Source organism: Ranitomeya variabilis, chromosome 4 (genome assembly GCF_051348905.1).
Source record: "Ranitomeya variabilis isolate aRanVar5 chromosome 4, aRanVar5.hap1, whole genome shotgun sequence".
NCBI classification, from domain to species: Eukaryota; Metazoa; Chordata; class Amphibia; order Anura; family Dendrobatidae; genus Ranitomeya; species Ranitomeya variabilis.
The window spans coordinates 413,860,103-413,878,099 of record NC_135235.1 but is presented as its reverse complement, the minus strand read 5'-3'; the positions used below and the strand labels follow the sequence as shown (position 1 = coordinate 413,878,099).

At 45.2% G+C, this 17,997-nt stretch overlaps 1 protein-coding gene across 2 annotated transcripts in view; it reads left to right on the top strand.

Annotated features, from left to right (window-relative positions):
• Positions 1 to 12,133: 12,133 nt before the first annotated feature.
• The window catches only part of LOC143765037 (oocyte zinc finger protein XlCOF8.4-like), a 31,973-nt gene continuing 26,109 nt past the window's right edge, over positions 12,134 to 17,997 (top strand). The window contains exon 1 of one of the 2 annotated variants that reach the window (XM_077251284.1): positions 12,134 to 12,193. The gene's annotated coding sequence lies outside the window, so the exon portion shown is untranslated. The remainder of the gene's footprint in view (positions 12,194 to 17,997) is intronic. The other variant, XM_077251283.1, reaches the window with a different exon arrangement.

The following is a 17,997-nucleotide window of genomic DNA, read 5'->3' as shown; positions in this document are numbered from 1 at the left end:
CTATATGAAAAATATTATATATTTTCTTACAAATACATATATTGACCACTAGGGGGAGCATTTTCCGTTTTAGACCTCAAGCAGCTATAGTGAGACTTACCAGCTTTACTGTTAGCTGGAAAATTCCGGCAGTAACTGCTGACATCACCATTTCCCTCCCCTTTTGGGTGGTCTAATATCCCTGGGGCAGAATGAACAGCAGCATCACAGGGCAGAGCCATTTTCTGTGTGACTGCCCTGTGATCTGCTATCACCAGCAGTTAGTGCATCAGAAGCACAGCTACAGAATTTACAGAAGAGCAGAACACAGTGGGCTCAGCAGCATGGTGGACTGGAGGAAGAGTGAAGACGTGGTGTGTATGTATGGAGCAGCTTCTCTCCTGCGATAGAGAGTAAGTGGAGCTCGGCAGATAGCACTGGGCTATAATAAAATGGCGGCTAGTCACACCTACAGCAGTGAATTGTGCAGCCCACAGAGGCGTGCCCGGCTCACTGCTAATGCTGCTGCAATGTTATAGATAGGAGATAATAGACCGGCGCTGACCCTATGTCCATGGGGTGCCGTAATATGACACTGCTAGTGTCGTGAACTGCTGTGAAACCAAGATGTCAGCCCCCAGTGCCTTCTTTAAACTCACATAATACACGAAATCTGTTTCACATGCATTTAAAACTTGGTTATAGCAGCATGTTATGCTACATTACAGTGATTTATTAATGATCTACAAATGCAGTACCTTCCCTTTAAATAACAGAGTTATGTCACACAAAATACTTATTATTATTTTATTATTATTTATTTATATAGCACCATTGATTCCATGGTGCTGTACATGAGAAGGGGTTACATACAGGTTACAGATATCACTTACAGTAAACAAACTAACAATGACAGACTGATACAGAGGGGCGAGGACCCTGCCCTTGCGGGCTTACATTCTACAGGATTATGGGGAAGGAGACAGTAGGTTGAGGGTTGCTGCAGCTCCGGTGTTGGTGAGGCGGTAGCTTCGGTAGTGATGAGGAGGCAGCGGGGTCAGTGCAGGCTGTAGGCTTTCCTGAAGAGGTGGGTTTTCAGGTTCCGTCTCAAGGATCCGACTGTGGTTGATAGACGGACGTGTTGGGGCAGAGAGTTCCAGAGGATGGGGGATATTCGGGAGAAGTCTTGGAGGCGATTGGATGAGGAGCGAATAAGTGTGGAGGAGAGAAGGAGGTCTTGGGAGGACCGGAGATTACATGAGGGAAGATATCGGGAGATTAGTTCAGAGATATATGGAGGAGACAGGTTATGGATCGCTTTGTACGTCAGTATAAGTAATTTGAACTGAATACGCTGAGGGAATGGGAGCCAGTGAAGAGATTTGCAGAGGGGGGATGCGGAGGAGTAGCGAGGAGAGAGATGGATTAGTCAGGCAGCAGAGTTAAGGATGGACTGGAGAGGTGCAAGGGTGTTAGCAGGGAGGCCACAGAAAAGGATGTTGCAGTAGTCAAGGCGGGAAATGATGAGGGCATGCACAAGCATTTTAGTAGATTGAGGGTTGAGGAAAGGACGGATTCTGGAGATATTTTTGAGCTGGAGGCGACAGGAGGTGGAAAGAGCTTGGATGTGTGGTTTGAAGGACAGGGCAGAGTCGAAGGTTACTCCGAGGCAGCGGACTTCGGGTACGGGGGAAAGCATGATGTCGTTGATTGCGATAGATAGGTCAGGTAAGGAAGATTTGTGGGATGGGGGAAAGATGATGAGCTCAGATTTGTCCACATTGAGTTTGAGGAAGCATACTTAATAAGTAACATTTCCCACATGTCTACTTTCCATCAGCACAATTATGGAAGCAAACTTTTTTTTGTCAGGGAGTTATAAGGGTTAAAAGTTGACCAGCAATTTCTCATTTTTACAACACCTTTTTTTTAGGGAACCACATCACACTTGAAGTCACTGAGGGGTCTATATGATAGAAAATACTCAAGTGTGACACCATTCTAAAAACTGCAACCCTCAAGGTGCTCAAAACCACATTCAAGAAGTTTATTAACCCTTCAGGTATTTCACAGGAATTTTTGAAATGTTAAAAAAAAAAATAACATTTAACTTTTTCTCACAAAAAATTTACTTCAGCTCCAATTTGTTTTATTTTAACAAGGGTAACAGGAGAAATTGGACCCCAAAAATTGCTGTACAATTTGTTCTGAGTATGCTGATACCCCATATGTGGGGGTAAACCACTGTGTGGGCGCATGGCAGAGCTCAGAACGGAAGGAGAGCCATTTGACTTTCCAATGCCAAATCAACTGGAATTGAGATAGGATGCCACGTAGTATTTGGAGAGCCCCTGATGTGCCTAAACATTGAAAACCCCACAAGTGACACCATTTTGGAAAGTAGACCCCTTAAGGAACTTATCTAGATGTGTGGTGAGCACTTTGACCCACCAAGTGCTTCACAGAAGTTTAAAATGTAGAGCTGCAAAAATAAAAAATCAAATTTTTTCACCAAAATGATATTTTCGCCCCCAATTTTTAACTTTCCCAAGGGTAACAGATGAAATTGGACCCCAAAAGTTGTTTTGCAATTTGTCCTGAGTATGCTGATACCCCATACCACTGTTTGGGTGCATGGCAGAGCTCGGACGGGAAGGAGCGCCGTTTGACTTTTCAATGCAAAATTGACTGGAATTGAGATGGGACGCCATGTCGCGTTTGGAAAGCCCCTGATGTGCCTAAACATTGAAACCCCCACAAGTGACACCATTTTGGAAAGTAGACCCCCTAAGGAACTTTTCTAGATGTGTGGTGAGCACTTTGAACCCCCAAGTGTTTCACTACAGTTTATAACGCAGAGCCGTGAAAATAAAAATTATTTTTTCCACAAAAATTATTTTTCAGCCCCCCAGTTTTGTATTTTCACAAGGGTAACAGGAGAAATTGGACCCCAAAAGTTGTTGTCCAATCTGTCCTGAGTACGCTGATACCCCATATGTGGGATAAAACTGCTGTTTGGGCGCATGGCAGAGCTCGGAAGGGAAGGAGCGCCGTTTGGAATGCAGACTTAGATGGCATGGTCTGCAGGCGTCACATTGCGTTTGCAGAGCCCCTGCTGTGCCTAAACAGTAGAAATCCCTCACAAGTGACCCCATATTGGAAACTAGACCCCCCAAGGAACTTATCTGGATGTGTTGTGAGAACTTTGAACCCTTAAGTGTTTCACTGTAGTTTATAACGCAGCGCCGTGAAAATAAAATTCTTTTTTTTTTCCACAAAAATTATATTTTAGCCCCCAGTTTTGTTTTTTCCCAAGGGTAACCAGAGAAATTTGACCCTAAAAGGTTGTTATCCAATTTGTCCTGAGTACGCTGATACTCCATATGTTGGGGTAAACCCCTGTTTTGGCGCATGGGAGAGCTTGGAAGGGAAGGAGCACTGTTTTACTTTTTCAATGCAGAATTGGCTGGAATAGAGATCGGACGCCATGTCGCGTTTGGAAAGCCCCTGATGTGCCTAAACTGTGGAAACCCCTCAATTCTAACTGAAACCCTAACCCAAACACACCCCTAACCCTAATCCCAACCCTAACCATAACCCTAAACACACCCCTAACACGAACATGCCCCTAACCCTAATCCCAAACCTAACCACACCCCTAACTCCTACACACCCCTAACTATAATCCCAACCATACCCCTAACCCCAACACACCCCTAACCACACCCCTAACTCCAACACACCGTTAACCCTAATCCCAACCATAACCTTAACCACACCCCTAACCCTGACACACCCCTAACCCTAATCCCAACCCTAATACCAACCATAAATGTAATCCAAACCCTAACTTTAGCCCCAACCCTAACCCCAACTTTAGCCTCAACCCTAACCCTAACTTTAGCCCCAATCCTAACCCTAACTTTAGCTCCAACCCTAACTGTAGCCCTAACCCTAACTTTAGCCCCAACCCTAACCCTAACTTTAGCCCCAACCCTAACACTAACTGTAGCCCAGTAGCGTAGCTACCAGGGGGGCAGAGGGTGAGGTCGCCCCGGGCCCGGTGCTCAGAGGGGGCCCACCTGGAGCCTCGCTACCCTTAACTATATTAGCCTACTTGCACGCCAATATAGTTGAGCTCTGCGGTAGAGCAGGGACAGAATCTCCCTGCACTGCCGCGGTCTGTCCTATAGAGGAGCATGTACCCGGGGACGCTGGGTACCGGCACTGTACCTGCTGCCTCCAGCAGAGCATAATGCAGACACGCACACATTGCCGGCTGTGTGGTGTCTGCAGCTGAAGAGACTTCAGGACGCTGCTTCTTCCCTCCCTGAGCCCTGCATACAGGAGCAGGACAGGAGATAGGACGACGTAGGAGCTCAGGCTGCAGGGGGCTGGAGGTGACTGCACTGTGCAGTGAGGAGGAGGCAGGACACTGTTCCCCTCCTGACATGTCCCTGAGGTTTCTTGCATCCGTTTTGCTCTGTCTCTGTCAGTCTCTCTCGCTCTGTCTCTCTGTTAGTCTGTCAGTCTCTCTCTGTCTCGCTCTCTCAATCTCGCTCTGTCTCGCTCTCTCTGTCTCGCTCGCGCTCTGTCTCGCTCGCGCTCTGTCTCGCTCTCTGTCAGTCTCGCTCTCTGTCAGTCTCGCTCTCTGTCAGTCTCGCTCTCTGTCAGTCTCGCTCTCTGTCTCTCTTGCTCTCTGTCTCTCTCGCTCTCTGTCTCTCTCGCTCTGTCTCCCTCTCTGTCTGTCTCACGCTCTGTCTCGCTCTCTGTCTCGCTCGCAATCTGTCTCGCTCACTCTCTGTCTCGCTCACACTGTCTCGCTCACTCTCTCTCAGTCTCTGTCTCACTCTCGCTCACTCTGTCTGTCTCGCTCTGTCTGTCTCTCTCTGTCTCGCTCTCTCTCAGTCTCTCTCTGAGTCTCTGTCTCTCAGGGTCAGTCACTCTCTGTCACTCTCTCAGTCTCTGTCAGTCTCTGTCTCTCACTGTCTCTGTCTCAGTCTTTGTCTAGCGCTCTCTCTCTGTCTCTCTCAGTCTCTGTCAGTCTCTCTCTGACACTCTCTGGCAGTCTCTCTCTGGCTCAGTCTTTGTCTCACTCTCAGTTTGTCTCTGTCTCGCTCTCTGTCTCGCTCTCTCAATCTCTGTCTGTCTCTGTCAGTCTCTCTTCAGTCTCTGTCTCTTTGTCTGTCTCTGTCTCAGTCTAGGTCTCGCTCTCTCTGTCTCAGTCTCTCTGTCTATCTCTCTCTCTCTGTCTCTCAGTCTCTCTCTATCTCTTGTAATGTGGTCCTGCAGCTGGGGTCAGGGTCCTATCAGTCCAGTGTGTGTCATCTCATATCAGTAAATCACTCTGTCACTCTCTGGCAGTCTCTCTCTGGCTCAATCTTTGTCTCACTCTCAGTTTGTCTCTGTCTCGCTCTCATTCTGTCTCTCTCAATCTCTGTCTGTCTCTGTCAGTCTCTCTCATCTCATATCAGTAAATACAAGGTAACAAACATCATAAAAATCCCCATAAAGTTGAGTATAAATATATATGATGAAAAGCCAAATAGAATAAAAATGGGAACAGCCAGTAGGTGCGTATAGATAATTACAATCACCTTTAGCTGCATATGTATACTCAGTCTGAATAACATGACATACAAGGGGCGCACTTTCTTCTTTCATTGTGTGATAGTTTACCTCCCCCCTTTTCTTCTGCTTTCCTCTTTCTTTCCATTCATCTCTTTAGGGTCTTGTCCAGACAAGAGTATTCCTTTTAGGGTTACCTGGATTCATTCAGGGACCTATTCCCATATGATGGACTATACGCATTTACTGGTTGTTTTTATTTTCTGCAATTTGCAGCCCACAGAAAGGGACAGAGTCCAGGATCCAAGGGAGATACAACGTGGGGGCTAATGCGGGGGCCATTATACATTTTCGATTACAGCAGGATCATCTACTGAGGTTCCCCCTATACCCATGATTAAAGTGTGCCACCATAGTTGTAATCAAGGGTTAGGGGCCCACTCAGAAGGTTCGCCCCCCTGAGCTGAACCCTTAGCTACGCCTCTGCTGTAGCCCCAACCCTAACTGTAGCCCCAACCCTAACTGTAGCCCCAACCCTATCTTTAGCCCCAACCCTAACCCTAATGGGAAAATGGAAATAAATACATTTTTTAAATTTTATTATATTTCCCTAAGGGGGTGATGAAGAGGAGTTTGATTTACTTTTATAGAGGGTTTTTTAGCAGATTTTTATGATTGGCAGCTGTCACACACTAAAAGACGCTTTTTATTGCAAAAAGTAGTTTTTGAATCTCCACATTTTGAGAGCTATAATTTTTCCATATTTTGGTCCACAGAGTCATGTGAGGTCTTGTTTTTTGCGGGACGAGTTGATGTTTTTATTGGTACTATTTTTGGGCACGTGACATTTTATGATCGCTTTTTATTCTGATTTTTGTGAGGCAGAATGACCAAAAACCAGCTATTCATGAATTTCTTTTGGGGGCGCCTTTATACTGTTCCACGCTTGGTAAAATTGATAAAGCAGTTTTATTCTTCGGTTCAGTACGATTACAGCGATACCTCATTTATATCTTTTTTTTTATGTTTTGGCGCTTTTATACAATAAAAACTATTTTAAATAAAAAATAATTAGTTTTGCATCGCTTTATTCTGAGGACTATAACTTTTTAACTTTTTTGCTGATGATGCTGTATGGTGGCTTGTTTTTTGGGGGACAAGATGACGTTTTCAGCGGTACCATGGTTATTTATATCCGTCTTTTTGATCGCGTGTTATTCCACTTTTCGTTCGGCGGTATGATAATAAAGCATTGTTAATTGCCTCTTTTTTTCTGTTTTTTTTTACGGCGATCACTGAAGGGGTTAACTAGTGGGATAGTTTTATAGGTAGGGTTTTTACGGACGTGGCGATACTAAATATGTATACTTTTATTGTTTTTTTTATTTAGATAAAGAAATGTATTTATTGGAACAATATTTTTTTTTTCATTACTTAGGATTTTTTTACTTTTTTTACTTTGTCTCAGGGTGGAACATCATGCTATAGTGTCAAATCGCTGATCTGACACTTTGCAAAGCACTGTGTCAGATCAGCAATCTGACAGGCAGTGCTCCAGGCTTGAAGATGCCTGCTCTGAGCAGGTGCTTGCAAGCCACCTCCCTGCAGGACCCAGAAGGAGCCCCGCGGCCATTTTGGATCTGGGGCCTGCAGTGAAGAAGACGTAGGAGACCCTCTGAACAACGCGATCACATCGCGTTGTTCCAAGGGTCTCAGGGAGGGGAGCTTCCCTATGCTGCGCGGTACTTCCCTATGCTGCTGGAATGCTGCGATCATCTTTGATCACAGTGTGCCGGGGGTTAATGTGTCGGGAGCGGTCCATGACCGCTCCTGGCACATAGTGCCGAATGTCAGCTGTAATAATCAGCTGACACCCGGTGTCGATTGGCCGCGCTCCCCCCTTGAGCGCGGCCGATCGCCTATGACGTACTGTTCTGTCCATGGGAAGTAGGGCCCGGGTCACATGGACGGAATAGTACATCTAATGGCAGAAAGGGGTTAACATAGGAACCCTTCTTTGAGATCACCTTCACAATTCTTGCATCCATTAAACTTGTGAGTTTTTGGAGAGTTTTTCTTTGCATGAAGTCAGAATAGCCTCCAGAGCTGCTGTTTTGATGTGAACTGTCTCCCACCCTCATAGATCTTTTGCTTGATGATACTCCAAATGTTCTCTATGGGGTTGAGGTCAGAGGAAGATGGTGGCCACACCATGAGTTTATCTCCTTTTATGCCCATAGCAGCCAATGACTCAGAGGTATTCTTTGCAGCATGAGATGGTGCATAGTCATTGTAAGATTGCACTTACTGAGTGTATTGGGGGACACTCATTTGGCAGCGGATTAACGTAATCAGGCACGGGTTTTCACTTTAACAGTCCATGTGGTTTATTATGGAGTCATAAGCCACAGAAATATGAATGACAAGCAAACAGTCTTTACATCAATCTTCACAATACGCCTTTGAAACGCGGTCACTAAACACGCCGAACCTCTGTGTCCAGTTATTGTGGGTGACCGCATGCCATACAGTTCATTAATGTCCATGGAGCACAACAGGCACCAACATACGACAATACGGCTGCAGTCTCTAATCATGCTGGACTTTACTCCGTCCAGTTACCATGGGTGACTGCACAGCACCCCATACGCTGGGTTACCTTCCAGGAGCTCCTGCTCAATACGCTGACTCCTGTCAGTACTCTCTCAGGGAAGTTGCCGAACTGGGATCACCGTTCCAGGCAATGCCTTGCTCACCAGGGCACCTGACAGTCCAGATCCTCAGACGGGCTGTAGCTTCCCCAAACGCAGTGCCATCACGGACTCTGCACACGCGTCCTCTGTGCGCTATTCAGGACGTCCATCCCCATCTGGGACCGTCCAACACACAGACCCCAGGTCCAAGGCCTCCCCCATGTGCTCTTCAGGGATCTAGTCCTACTCCCAGGACTTCCCAACACAGAGGCCCTCCAGGACCTGGCACACAGGTCCATCCATCTTTCTTCCATGTGACCCACATGGTCACATTATTTACTTGTAGCCACTCCCATAGGTGGGAGGTGGCTAGTTCAACCATTACAACTACAGATATGCCTCCATGCATATCCTGAGGAGCACATGCAGCGCCACCTAGCTGTAACAGAGGTCACTGCATCACATCATGTATAAAGATGATTTTGCTCCTGAAGGCACGTTTCTGCTTTTTATACCATGGAAGAAAGTTGTCAGTCAGAAACTCTATATACTTTGCAGAGGTCATTTTCACACCTTCAGGAACCTTAAAGGGCCCTACCAGCTGTTTCCCCATAATTCTGGCCCAAAACATGACTCCTCCACCTCCTTGCTGAAGTCGCAGCCTTGTTGGGACATGGTGGCCATCCACCAACCATCCACTACTCCATCCATCTGGACCATCCAGGGTTGCTCGACACTCATCAGTAAACAAGACTGTTTGAAAATTAGTCTTCATGTATGTCTGGGCCCACAGCAACTGTTTCTGCTTGTGAACACTGTTTAGGGGTAGCCGAATAGTAGGTTTATGCACCACAGCAAGCCTTTGAATGATCCTACACCTTGAGGTTCGAGGGACTCCAGAGGCACCAGCACCTTCAAATAACTGTTTGCTGCTTTATAATAGTATTTTGGCAGCTGCTCTCTTAATCTAATGAATTTGTCTAGCAGAAACCTTCCTCATTATGCCTTTATCTGCATGAACTCTGTGCTCTGTTTCAGTCACAAATCTCTTCACAGTATGATGATCACTCTTAGGTTTTCGCGAAATATCCAATGTTTTCATACCTTGTCCAAGGCATTGCACTATTTAATGCTTTTCAGCAGCAGAGAGATCCTTTTCATTTCCCATATTGCTTGAAACCTGTGGCCTGCTTAATAATATGGAAAATCATTTTTAAGTAGTTTTCCATTAATTAGAATCACCTGGAAAACTAATTATCACGTGTGTTTAAAATTGATTTCAGTGATCCATTGAGCCCTGAGACACAATACCATCCACAAGTTTATCTGAAAAACAAAACAATGAAATCTTTATGACACTTAAATCCAATTTGCATAATAATTTGGAACACAGTGTATATACTTATACTATGTGTAGACATTTAATCTATTCTAACCTGTCAGTGTGATTTTACATTACACCGCACTGAATTACTGGCTTTTCTAAAGGACACCGGTATGTATTTCTCGCAAGTCACACTGATGGTCCGTGTGGTGTGCGAGTTTTTCTAGCACCCATAGACTTTCATTGGCGAGACTCGGCTGATATATGGTTCAAATCGCAGCATGCTGCTATTTCATTCGCATGTATAATAAGGCCGAGAAAAAAAACGATAATCGGAGCTGCCCCATGGATTAACATTGGTCCGAGTGCTATGCGATTTTTTCTCGCATATCACTCGTCCGTATTTTTCTCTCTAGTGTGACTCCGGCCTTAGCTGGACTCTGAAAGGGGTTAAATAAACGAGATTCAGGCATTTTAGTTCCTCGCATGAAGTCGATTTCACAATCATATGCCTCCATATGGTAGACATCCAGTGATTGGTAATAATTCCCTCATGTGTGGGGTCTCATGGACGGACATACCACCTGTTCAACCGATGCGGCTGCACCAGGGCCCAGAGGCTTCGGGGGCCCCTGCAGGGTGAATAATGAGGGTAATATGGCCAGTTTATCTGGCCCCGAGGCTCTGGGGGGCCCCTGGCCAGATTGCCCTCATGTGCGGCGGGCAGGGAGCAATCCCTGCAGCTCCGCGGCTCGCATGAGAAAATGGCAGTCGAGCGGAGCTGCAGGGATCCATCCTGCTTCCTGCCCACACTTCCTGTCTCACACAGCAGCGGCTGAATGACATCATCATTCAGTGCCGCAGCTGTGCGAGACAAGAAGGGGCTGATGGGGCAGAATGCAATGATTGGATTGACAGAGAGGGCAATGATGGGGTGATGGGGCAGAAGGCAATGACTGGGTTGACGGAGAGGGCATTGATAGGGGTGGTGGGGTAGAAAGCAATGATGGGGTGGTGGAAAGGGCAATAATGGGTGTGGTGGGGGAGGCGGCAATGATGGAGGTGGTAGAATGGGCAATAATGGGGTGTAGGGAGAGGGCAATAATGGGATGCGGGGGAGGAAGACAATGAGGGGTGGGGGATTGCGATGGGAGGAAGGCGGATTTATCGATCATTATGTCTAACACAGTCCCTTAGTATATAGTGTACTCACTTATGTATAGCACAGTCCCTTAGTGTATAGTGTACTCACTTATGTATAACACCATCCTTAGTTACATAGTTTCCTCTTTTGTTATGTATAAAAACGTCCCTTATTACGTACCATCCTCTCTAGTTATATATGATGCCCTCCCTTATTATATAGCTTCCTCTGCTGTTACGTACAGTGCTGTCTCTTACATAGTGTATTCTTGTTATTTTTGTTATTCACAGCACCCTCATTCATTACATAGTCCCCTCTCGTTAGATATAAAATGACTGCTGATGGAGGAGCCGGTGACCAGACTACCATGAGCTCCTCCATTAGAAAAGAAGCTTTCCCATACTCCATCAGCCATCATTGCATTATACAGCTCACAAGACAGGACGGTATGTAATAAAAAACAGGGCTCTATAAAATCCAATATGTAAGGGAGACTATGTAATATATACATGTACGTGTGTGACGTGTGTGTGGCTATGTATATATACGGTTTTTATATATATATATATATATATATATATATATATATATATATATATACATATACATATACACTGTATATGCAGCTTTGGCTTTGTCGCCTTAAAAGGAGGGGGGCCCAGATGCATTTCCTGCACAGGGGCCCCAAGCTGTCTGTGTCCGCCCCTGTGGGGTCTACTTATCTCCAAGTAGAGAAATCACACGTTACATTCCACATATAAAACTGTGTGGCAAAGGCGGCGTGGGGTAATTGTGCCAGTAGTCAGGGGCAAATAATGCCGGAAATGTCACTGACTGAGGAGAAGTTACCATGTAGAGCAGAAGTCCCCAACGTTTCTGACCTTGAGAGCCACAGCCAGCCTTGAGAGAGGGTCGCGAGCCACATTCAGCTCCCGCCCCCTCACAATAATGGGAACCAAAGCGTTTCCACAAAAAATCAATCACCCCAAAGTAGTATACAAAGATCCATGGGTTCCTATAATACACCCATTTAGTGTTCTCCTATAAAGCACTCCCAGGACACTGTCACATTCAGCTTCAAACCCCTCCTCTGACAGGTGGTGTCATCTTGTCTCCAGCGTACCATACTTAATTCCTCTCAAAACCCCTAAGACCAGTATATGTGCATCCAGATCTGCTCTTCTGTGCAGGGCTGCTCACAAAATTCACCATTTTCAGATGTGCTCTTCATAACTGTTTGCCAGCTTGATGCAATAGCTGCAGGTGTAGCAGACAGCCACGAGCCACAATTCATGGGACTGTGAGCCACATGTGGCTCCCGAGCTACAGGCTGGGGACCCCTGATGTAGAGTCTGCACGCCAGATATGTTCACTCATTCAGGCCCCTGATCATGTGACCCCTGACTCCTCCCCTCCTGTGACCTCATCACAGGTCCTGTGCGCACAGAAAAGCCATATATGTGGTGTGGGGCTCTGCAGGTTGAGGTATGTGGAGATTCCCCATTACTGAGGGGAGCGGGAACATTAACCCCTTCAGCACTGAAACGCTTTTGCGGTTTTTGTTGCTACTTTATAAAAATCATAACTTTTTTTCTGTTTCCTGTAATAGATACATACTGTACGACCCAACTATGGAAGACAGGAAGTGAGGAAACATATTGTTCTCATAGTACAGGGCCCCTTTCTTGGCCCCACACAGTGTAATGCCCACATTATGCCCCTGTAAGCAGGTGACCGAATACAACACACAGACAAACCGGAAGTAACCAATGTTACTATTTATTTCCCTGATAATGGCAGGGAATTGTGATCACTATGGCAACAGTGAATAATGCAAAACAGGGTGATTACAAGGCGAACCATACAATATCAGATATACAATGAATTCTCTGTCTCACGCTCACTCTAATATCAGCCCCTAACCATAAGTTACTTTAGCTACTGACAAGGGTCATTTTCCTGACACATATAGTCGACAACACTGTCTTTTCTGCGAACACAGGCCATAGCAGGGTCTCCGCCTCCCCCGTTAGGCCATAAGTCTTCCTGACAAAGTCTATCAAGGCTTGCTGGGCCGCCTTCACTTCAACTGGGTTTTGCCTTGTCTGTTGTACTACCCTGAACCAACATGTTTACTGACGCCAGTGCTGGAAACAATGGCCTGGCTCACTTGCGCTTCCTGCTCTTGACTGCAGGCGTATAGTACTGAGCGGAATCTCCTCACAGATCTTTGGTGCTTGACCAATGGTGGATGTCTCTTGTACCCGAAGTAGTAAGAGCTGGGCTTTAGTTGTCATAGTCTGAACTCGTCTGGTGCCGCCTGGGTTCTGCCGCCACAACCAGCAGCCTCGGGCACTTTACCATGGCCTGGTACCTCGGATTCTTCCCCGACACCAGGTTCTTTTGCTTGGTACCAAAGCTGTTCTGGCTTTGGGGCTATGGCCTTTATAATAACAGGGATCTGAGTCATTAAAGTCACCTGACCTGGTGTACCATTTAAACTCTTCTTTCTTGAAACTCTCCCTCTTCCCATTGATTCCGCAGGGTCCCATCTGGATGGCAGATGGCAGTCTTTTTGTACAAATTCCGCACAGCCCTGAGGATTCTTTCTGATTATGACATGCCTTTTTACACACCTTACCCAACTATGCAAGACAGGAAGTGAGGAAGTGCATTGATCTCATCGTACAGGGCGCTTTTTTTGGCCCCACACAGTGTAATAATCTCTTAATGCCCATGTAAGCAGGGTTTTGCTGCCACAACCACCTACCTGGGGCACTTTACCATGAGCTGGTACCTCAAATTCGTACCAGACACCCCATTCCTTTGATTGGCATCAAATCTGTTCTGGATTTGGGGCTATGGTCTTTATAATATCAGGAATCTGCATCATCAAGGTCACCTGCCCTGGTGTACATCTATACTCTTCCTTCCTGAAACTCTCCCTCTTCCCATTGATTCCGCAGGTTCCTGTCTGCACGGCAGATGGCAGTCTTTTTGTTCAAATGCAGCACATCCCTGAGGATTCTTTCTTCTTATGACTTACCTTTTTACACCCCTTATGCAGTCTATATGATGCCCCTCACAGAGTATAGTGTTTCCATAGTACTGGCATCTCTCACACAAAAGATATTTCCACAGTCCCACCATACCCCCACACACAATATAATCTTCTCACAGTACCGCCTTTCTCTCCACACAGTATAATGTTCTCATAGTACCATCATCCCACCAAACACAGAATAATATTCCTACAGTACCGGTATCCCCCCTACATAGTATAATGTTCTCACAATAGCGGCTTCCCATACACATAGGAAAATGTTTCCACAGGACTGGCATCCCCCTCATACACAGTATAATGTTTCCACAGTACTGCCTTCCCTCCACTTTCTAATGTTTCCACAGTACTGCCCCCTACATGCGCAATATTGTACCATCCACCCCACCGACAACCTCACAGCTAATTAATAAATACTTAGCCTCATTCTTGGTGCAGATACTAATGAACCCAGAATCTATGAGATATTTACTATAGGCAGAGGCGTATCATCCATAATGGTAGCACACCGGTCGCTATGATACCCTTGAATTGAGAGGGCTCGGTGGGGTTTGGTATTTGTCACCCTCTCCTTCCCGCAATCACAATTTCAGCTATATCCACACTCCCATGACGGTGATACCGTTGAATAGAATAGTGAGTCATGGAGTCGAAAGTTCCTGATCCACCAATCAGCCTTCGCCTGTGAGTCTGAGACTCCGTACACTGTAGGCACAATGACATCACTACATCGCACCTGTAGTATGGAGCCTCAGTACTCAAACTGCACAGACGAGAGCAGTGCAACTCGGGAACTGGGTTGTGTGAGTAGTGTGTGTGTTTTTTTTAAATATCAGGAATTTTGGGGTCATCATATTAAGAGAAAAGCTGTTGGGACTCTCATACTATGTATGGCTGGTAGGGGCCATTATACTGAGTAAGGGGTTGTGGTGGACTGTAAATGTCTCCATACTGAGTGGGGGTACTTATTTTGTGTAGCAGGTTGTGGTGGCCATAATACTGTGTGAGGTGCTGTGGGAGGCATCATACTGTGTGGAGCCCATCATTCTGAGCTACATGGGCACACAGGGGAACAATTTCCTTGTGATGAGTCAGATAGAAAGTGAGAAATACAGATCTTTGGTCTATCTGATTGCAGTTCTCCTGAATTGATATGGTGTTGTGTGCTAGGAGGGAGACATCAGATAGTACGTTCTGAGGGTAAGCAAAGATATAATGATAGTGGACATTCGGATTGTGGAGACAAAGAATAGGGTGAGGTTCTTAGCTCTGGTTTGCTGGTCTATTGTGGCTTGTAACAAAAGTTATGTACTGCAGCATGAAACTGGAAAGTTCCTGACAGCATAATGCAGAAGAAGCATTCACAAACTTTGGTGCCTGCTATCTGATGTATATACTTCTCATCAAGTTCTTGCTAAGTAAAGGAAAGTTTATTTTTGGACTTTGGTCTCCCTCATTCATCTCCAAACCATCTGGTCCAGGCTTGCCAAGTACAACAGCAGCATGCGGTCTGCATAGTCGAGAGATATGACTCCGCCACATATATATCTATATATACTGTATATCTATAAATATTTTTCCTTTAAGTTGGGGGTCCCAATTCAAGCTATTGTGATTTCTATCTACCCCACTGTGTATAGGTTAATAGAGTGTAATAAAGTTGTTATTAACGATACTTAACAAACATTGTGCAGTGACTTGTTGCTAAAACTGTGATTTTTTTTCCACTTTAAACCGTATTTTAAACCTTTCTTAAACACCTCTGATTAATACGATCATACAACATACAAGCCTCTGATGGCTCCGGTGATGCACTGTACTACTGTAGTGCCGTGTATCATCACCGCCTGTCAGTGTAATACTAACGGCCCCGTACACATGAGATAAGTATTGGCTGAACGGTCATTTGGCAGACTGCTATCTCTCCCGACTTCCCCATACACACAGATATTCCAGCTTTCCTGTGGTCTATATGAGAAAGTCGCCTCCAGACTCCTCTAGCGGAGGATTATCTACAGGAAGAACAAACGAATTGGCCTCTGAAATTCAGGATGCCAGATCCTACTCTGGCCTGACATCATCTGTCGAGAGGCCCCCAAATACATTACAGTCATGGCCAAAAGTATTGACACCCCTGCAATTCTGTCAGATAATACTCAGTTTCTTCCTGAAAATGATTGCAAACACAAATTCTTTGGTATTTTTATCTTCATTTAATTTGTCTTAAATGAAAAAACACAAAAAGAATTGTCCTAAAGCCAAATTGGATATAATTCCACACCAAATATAAAAAAAGGGGTGGACAAAAGTATTGGCACCGTTTGAAAAATCATGTGATGCTTCTCTAATTTGTGTAATTAACAGAACCTGTAACTTACCTGTGGCACCTAACAGGTGTTGGCAATAACTAAATCACACTTGCAGCCAGTTGACATGGATTAAAGTTGACTCAACCTCTGTCCTGTGTCCTTGTGTGTACCACATTGAGCATGGAGAAAAGAAAGACCAAAGAACTGTCTGAGGACTTGAGAAACCAAATTGTGAGGAAGCATGAGCAATTTCAAGGCTACAAGTCCATCTCCAAAGACCTGAATGTTCCTGTGTCTACCGTGCGCAGTGTCATCAAGAAGTTTAAAGCCCATGGCACTGTGGCTAACCTCCCTAGATGTGGACGGAAAAGAAAAATTGACAAGAGATTTCAACGCAAGATTGTGCGGATGTTGGATAAAGAACCTCGACTAACATCCAAACAAGTTCAAGCTGCCCTGCAGTCTGAGGGTACAACAGTGTCAACCTGTACTATCCGTCTGAATGAAAAGGTATTGTATTGTAGGAAACCCAGGAAGACCCCACTTCTTACCATGAGACATAAAAAAGCCAGGCTGGAGTTTGCCAAAACTTACCTGAAAAAGCCTAAAACGTTTTGGAAGAATGTTCTCTGGTCAGATGAGACAAAAGTAGAGCTTTTTGGGCAAAGGCATCAACATAGAGTTTACAGGAGAAAAAAAGAGGCATTCAAAAAAAAGAACACGGTCCCTACAGTCAAACATGGAGGAGGTTCCCTGATGTTTTGGGGTTGCTTTGCTGCCTCTGGCACTGGACTGCTTGACCGTGTGCATGGCATTATGAAGTCTGAAGCATACCAACAAATTTTGCAGCATAATGTAGGGCCCAGTGTGAGAAAGCTGGGTCTCCCTCAGAGGTCATGGGTCTTCCAGCAGGACAATGACCCAAAACACACTTCAAAAAACACTAGAAAATGGTTTGAGAGAAAGCACTGGAGACTTCTAAGGTGGCCAGCAATGAGTCCAGACCTGAATCCCATAGAACACCTGTGGAGAGATCTAAAAATGGCAGTTTGGAGAAGGCACCCTTCAAATATCAGGGACCTGGAGCAGTTTGCCAAAGAAGAATGGTCTAAAATTCCAGCAGAGCATTGTAAGAAACTCATTGATGGTTACCGGAAGCGGTTGGTCACAGTTATTTTGGCTAAAGGTTGTGCAAACAAGTATTAGGCTGAGGGTGCCAATACTTTTGTCTGGCCCATTTTTGGAGTTTTGTGTGAAATGATCAATGTTTTGCTTTCTGCTTCATTCTCTTTTGTGTTTTTTCATTTAAGACAAATTAAATGAAGATAATAATACCAAAGAATTTGTCTTTGCAATCATTTTCAGGAAGAAACTGAGTATTATCTGACAGAATTGCAGGGGTGTCAATACTTTTGGCCATGACTGTATATAGTCAACCAAACCTCCCAAAATCAGTGCTTTCATGTAACTTTAGTCTAATGTGTATGGGGGCGTTAAAAGGTATCTTATAGGATGGTGCCTATGGCCTGGCCTAATAGACCTTCGTACATTGCAGGCCTAGACACCATTATTAGGCATGTAAGTATGTAGTAACCAGGCCACCCCTACTATCGAGTACCTGGGGGTGGATGGGCATTCAGCTGGACTCTGTCACACCTTCTTGTATGCTTTTTTTGCTTTTGACAGCAGCAAGTGGTTAAACTGCCAGGGTTTTTGTTGCAGCTGCACCTGTGCCGTCCCTGCGGTGTATATCTATGTTCTGGGGCCCAAAAAGGGTTAATTTTTTTAAAAGAAATGTTTAAAGTGTGTGAGGTAGCGATCACTAAGCAAGTTGGGGCACACTCACTTGGCAGCAATAGAGCGAACAGCAAGAATGTCTTCATTTAAAAGTTCATGTGGGTTTATTGCTTCATAAACCC